The sequence below is a fragment of the Anoplolepis gracilipes genome, unplaced genomic scaffold, assembly GCF_047496725.1.
Source record: "Anoplolepis gracilipes unplaced genomic scaffold, ASM4749672v1 Contig20, whole genome shotgun sequence".
In the NCBI taxonomy this organism is placed as follows: Eukaryota; Metazoa; Arthropoda; class Insecta; order Hymenoptera; family Formicidae; genus Anoplolepis; species Anoplolepis gracilipes.
In genome coordinates, this window is record NW_027328668.1 from 844,899 (window position 1) to 851,441 (window position 6,543).

Below are 6,543 nucleotides of genomic sequence, written 5' to 3' on the forward strand. Positions count from 1 at the left end.
ACATAAAAAATGAAATAAAAAATTGAATAAAATAGTATACAAAATGACAAAAAATCAAAACATTTTGTTCTTATTTGAATATTCTCTGTACATTCTTTAAATATTCCAGAATGTTTTAGAATATTCTTGGGATGTTCATTTTGGATTTTGGAAACATTTTATAAATATTTCAGGAATATGTAGTGTTTACTGGGCCTTTATTTTTCAAACTTCTGTTAATGGATTTGTACATACCACTTGGTATATCTGAGTAACTCATATGTATATGTATATGTATATGTGTGTGCGTGTGTGTGTATATGCACGTGATCGCAACTATATACGTGTTATAATTAGACTTTTAAGTATTTATATAATTTTTACATAAATCTCATTATTAGAATTAACAATGAAGTATACTTAATATATTTTAATTAAATATATTTTAAATTACAAATATATTTTAAATTACTTTTTTAAATACTATATATCACGTGAAACACTTTCTTAAATCTTTTCTAGTTTTAATTTCTTCTAGTAAGAATTTATTTTTTTATTTTTTGCATTACTTATTATTAACATACTTTATTATTTGTACTACTATATTATTACTATTTTATAATGTAATATATAAATGTTGTATTGTATAGCTTTTGCTTATTTTTCTTTTTATTATAATATATTATAATTATATATTTTATGTATATCTTTGTGTTTAAGTATATATGTACAATATACTTGTAATTATTTTTGTATCGTCTTTTTTTCTTAACAAAAGCTTAATTCGTAAATAAACTAAATTACAGATTACTGTAGTAGTATTAACTATATAGTATTCATCATATGAGATAAGTATAAGAAAGATTAGATTATTAATAAAATAATGTTAATAACGTCAGAAAAAAACAAAATGAGCAAAGCGCAGAATGTAAAGAATGCAAATAAAACTCAAGATTTTTCAAAAAATCGAAAAACACATTTAATTGGACATTTCGGTCTATTTTTGGGCCATCTTCAGCAATATAATTTTAATGCAAGCCATATAATTAAACAAAGCTTTTAAAAATACTGAGATACTTATTATACAATTTGCATAACTAGCACTGGGTACTTAAGAGCTTTATTTAATTACATTACCTTTCTTCTGATGTTATTAGTATTGAGATATATATCTTATTTGTCTCTGTTTATATGTACTTTCTAGATGTTCGTTAGTCTGTGATACAGCTAGCGTGTAGTATGTCACAAAACACTACAGGATGATATCTCTCTAATAGATGAGATACAACTCGTGGCTATAATAATCGCCGTTAGAATTGCCTGGCTACAATAATAATCTCTCCTTTATATCCTTGGCTATTTTCTTATAATAAAGGTGTACCGTGTTAATTAAAAAACCTGCTAGCTACCTCATTCAAAAACCTTCCAATAATTAGTTTTATTTAAGAACCTTATAAATTATTATTATTAAAATAATAATATATGTATTGAAACTATAATACTTTCCTCTAAGGATTTTAGTAGCCGCAGAAGTCTTAAAACTAGAATTTTATAAATTATTATTGTTGAAATTTTAATGTGTTCTTACGTCATTTAATATAATTTTAACTGCTTCCTCTGTACGTCCAGATATAGCTACAAGCCTAGATAAATTACCGTCTACTTCGTGATTGACTTTAATTTTTGTATTTGATTTCAGTAATACGTGACAATTAGCGCCGCCAAATCCAAAGGAATTAATACCGATATAATCACCTTTCAATTCTGTCAGTTCAGTGACTACATTTACTCTTCCTTCAATGATAGCAGTCAGTTCTTTTCGTGGACGTTTAAAATGTATAGTAGGCGCAATTATACCAGTTTCCATCGCTATTATAACCTTTATGAGATAAATACAGTTTTTTATAGTGATAATAATATCTTGCAAGTTCTATAATTATAATAAATAATAAAAAAATACTTTCATAAGCTTACATGTAGCATTAGATCATATAATTATTTTAATTTTATCGTATCTTGTTGTAAACTTACTTTTGCAATTTGACAATGACCGCTAACGGGTTCAGAATGTCCAATATTCGACTTCACTGAACCCAATAACAGAGGAGAGTCTCTTTTAGCGCACAAAGCTTCATCGATGGCTTGAAGTTCCACAGAATCTCCAGCTACAGTACCAGTTGCATGAGCCTCCATGTAAGATAGCTCAAAAGGCGAAATATCACATTCTTCGTAAAATTCTTTCAGTAACATTTTTTGCTTGTCAAATGATGGAAAGGTAATTCCTTCTTCTTTATAGCCATCGCAGTTGGTTTTACCATAGACAAAAGTTGCATAGATTCTTCTTGCATCCCTTGTTTTTTGTAGGTATACTACTACAGCTGATTCACTACATGTAACCAGAACCTTCTTGATCGTAAGGTTTACAATCAATATAATTTTGTTACCGATTTTTTTATTAATTTACTAAGTATTATTATAAGGAACTTTAATAAATACATGTAAAAGAATTAACTACATTATTTATTATTTAAAAACAAAATAACTGAATTTAATAAAATAATTTAAAAAATATTATTACAATAATATAATTAATTAAATATTATTATTTCATAGATATATCAATAAATATGTATATACCATTAGACAATGCAACAACTTTGAACACGATAATATTATTTTTCACATACCTAGACAAAAAAACTGATGAATAAATAAAGGATGAATACATAAATTGACACTAGCAACAATAGCTGCATCGCAAACGCCAGATCGAATCATCCTATAAGCTTCCACCATAGCAAAATGACTCGAGCTACATGCAGTATCGATGTTATACGATGGTCCAATAACGCCAAGCCAATAAGAAATTCGGTTTACTATCATAGCTTTATTGCACACAAGAATGGGTAATCCAGCAATCTGTTACTTATTACAGTTTTTATTTCATTTATCAAAAACATTTTCCTTATATTAATCGCAATCTTTCTATATGTATACATATATTAATATATTTATACACTATTTTAAGAGCGCGTGCTTCTTTTATCTATTTTGTTTTAAATTAAAATAACTAATGTGAATCACATACGTGAGGTTTCTCGTATACCAAATTTTGATATGATTCACAAACACTTATTGCTGTGACAACGCTTGTGTTTGTTCCTTGTAATTCTGCAGGATTTACACCCGCGTCAATAATTGCTTTATAAGTATGCTCAAGTAACATTCTGCATCCAGGATCAAGTACATGAGCTTCTTCGGCCGATATATTAAAGAATTCTGCGTCAAATTTTTGTATATTGTTCATTTTTCCTATTCGAGCAGGCATTTCATAGATATCTGTCAAGATTTAAAGAAACTGAGTAAAAATAATATTATATATATTGTTACGTCCGTGTCAGCTGTATATTGATTGATTATCTTTATATTATCTAAGTATGACGACGCGACACACATTAATTTATACCTTTTTAATATGGATCTACAAACGAACTGCTATTCGAGTCCTACCGTTTTCGAGAACGACTGGGGTGAGCGACGACTCTCTTTCTTCCCTTGTCCAAATTTCTCCCACTTCAAAGGGAATGAGAGAGCACAATTACCACACAAATAACGCGTGATCTTAACTATCTAAAATGATCTCACAGCGCTCGAATAACTCACAACACATTATCTTAATAAATCATATGGAAATATTACATAAGTATACATAAAATAGTGTACATAATTATTGCATACAAGAATAACAAATATTCATGGTTTATATCGGTTACAAAGATGATGATCGTAAAAGAAACGATTTATACAAGGGGACTTTTTACACCATGCGCAGGCAATTACAGCAACTTCACCGCAAATATCGCATGTTGGTTTTAAATTATTTTTGAAACAAAAATCTACTGGTGTATCAAATTCTTTTGGTCTCTTTTCTAAATAACCACTTTTATACCATGCATATTTAAATAAATTTTTAAACCTCGGTGATGAAAATTGATTGTATTAATAATTGTAATTTTAACATATTGCTTCTTGAATGAAGCTTGACCTCAAGATGTAAAAGCATGACGGTATCCGAAAAATGTTTAACAAAATTTTTCCATAAACGAAAACCGAATACATCTTAAGGTTGTATTTTTCCCGTTGTTTCAGCCAGTATAGTTAACAAATTGATATTTTCTATAAAACCTGGTTTGTTTCTTTGAATTATATCAGGACAATGACCAGTCCAAGAATCTAATAATAAAGCTGATTTTGGTCCAACATTTGGAAAAAACACTTCTTTCATCCAGATCTCAAAATGATGCTAATTTTGGTTATGTTAATTTTCTAGATTTTGATGCCATGACAAAGATATTATCTTCTTTAAACATTGTTTCTTTTACCGTTGGACCAAATGTTCCAGCAGGTTCTTTTAAAACAATAAAAAGAGGCAATAATAATTTACCATCAGCTGAAACAATAGGTTGTATAGTATAACTATGTGTAGTTGCTAATATGGATTGTACTATGCGTTCCATTTTTTTAGTGCCAATAGGTGACACTGAACGACCGGAATGAAATTCTAATTGAAGTCCACTTTGGTCCGAATTATATACATTTTCAATTCCATATTATATAATTAAATATTTTACATTTTCGATAAATGACTTGCTTTGTGCTTCTAAATTTTTATTTGACGTTAAATGTTTTCTTGTTATAAATTTTGTAATTATTCGTGCGCGAGAAGACTCTAAATAAACATCTCTATTTCTCTTCAATTAGGTAAAAAAAAATTTCTTTTGTGATTTACTTTTGTCGGTGTTACTTTATTATTAGAATTTATTGAACTGAGTATACATTTATTAATCTATTTAATTTTCCAATAAATACTTTATAAAAATACAGACATACACTTTTATTTCACTACGGTAATACCTCTATCAATTAGAGAAACTGATATATATATATATATATATATATATATATATATACTTGTTCCTGTCATTAAAAAATTCTCTCCATGATAAACGGTTCCAATCTGTAAGCGAAATAAAAACGCACCTCGAAGAATATTTTGCAAGTAAGCCCCAACAATTTTGGAAAGAGGGAATAATGAGGCTTCCTGAGAGAGATGGAAAAAGGTGATAGAGCAGAACGGTTCATATATAACGCAATAAATCAACTTTAAGCAAGAAATATCGTGTATTTATTTCGTAAAAAGGAAAGAAACTTATGGGACACCCTAATATAATCATATAACGTATTAAAATACTTAAAAAGGTAGTACCCAGACACGCAAAATGTAATAAGTTTCTTACCGGCTCCAAACTTTACAGACAAAAATACCGAATGCGTGCTCAAATGCACTTCTCGATATAACACTATAATGGCAAAATTGAGAGAAAAATAATAGGAACCAGAAAGAAACTCATCACACATCTGTATAATTGGGACAAAGTACACAGAACCGTCAGACGCTGTTTACAAGTTGCCAGTAACAAACTCAAATCTCTAAATAATTTCTCTAAATAAACCTCTAAATAGAGAGAATCTAAAAGCGCAAAATTTCTTAAACTCTTAACATATTTTTAACAATAAACGTACATATATAATATAAGCATTCTGTATCTTTCTGTCGATTTAAACTTTTTTTGGCGTCTAATAAAGCAGCATTTGCGACAAAAATCTCTTATTTAGAAAGGACTCCAAGGCATCCAAGATTTCCACATTTCAAATTTATGATTGTTCAATCTGTGGTCCGTGATAACAGATTTTTGTGTGATGTGTTTTAGTTAGTATGATTTTTATGTTTATTGATACTTGTCTTTAAAAGTTTGCTTGTCTGACGGATATACGAAACATCGACCAGTCTTTACATGTAATTTTGTACTTCACTCTTTTATTAAAGTAGATAAAAAAGTACCAAACGGTATTGAAAGACAAAAAGTTAAAATTAAAAAGTCTACGTCTATTTTTTTAAGTTTTTATTGTATATTTATATTTAAATAATAACGATTAAAATCTTTTAATTACTCAGAGTTATTATGTTGATAATATATGTTTGAGTCAAAGTCATTTATGAGTGTTAAACTAAAATAAATTATATTTTTTAATTATTATTTATTTATATTATATTATTATTCGAATTTTTTCCGCATACTTTTTCTGATATATTTAAAATATTTTCATTTTATATAGAAATAATTAAAAAGCTATAAATTTTAAATAATTACAATTGAACTAAAAGTTATCGACAAAATATGGATGTTAAATAAGAAAATAAATAAAGAGATCTTAATTTTTTTTTAGTTTTTATTGATGCCAACTTAAATATACATATAACATATTTAATACATATATGTATTAAATATACATATAACAAGATTCTTATTAAAAATCTACTATCATTCCAAAGTATAAAAGTAGTCAATTTTTTTAGTTAAATAACCAATTTTTTGGTAATATGTTCGAAAAGTTATCTACAATAAAAGTTTATTATATATTTCGATTACTTTGTAGAAAACGTTTTGTTTTAATTATATTTCTCAGAAATTAATAACTAATAGTTAACAATTCTTAGCTACT

The 6,543-nt window shown here is 27.4% G+C and overlaps 1 pseudogene; it reads right to left on the reverse strand.

The window, feature by feature from the left end:
- Positions 1–2,041: 2,041 nt before the first annotated feature.
- Positions 2,042–2,775, reverse strand: LOC140675617 (fatty acid synthase-like; annotated as a pseudogene).
- Between the last annotated feature and the right edge of the window lie 3,768 nt (positions 2,776–6,543).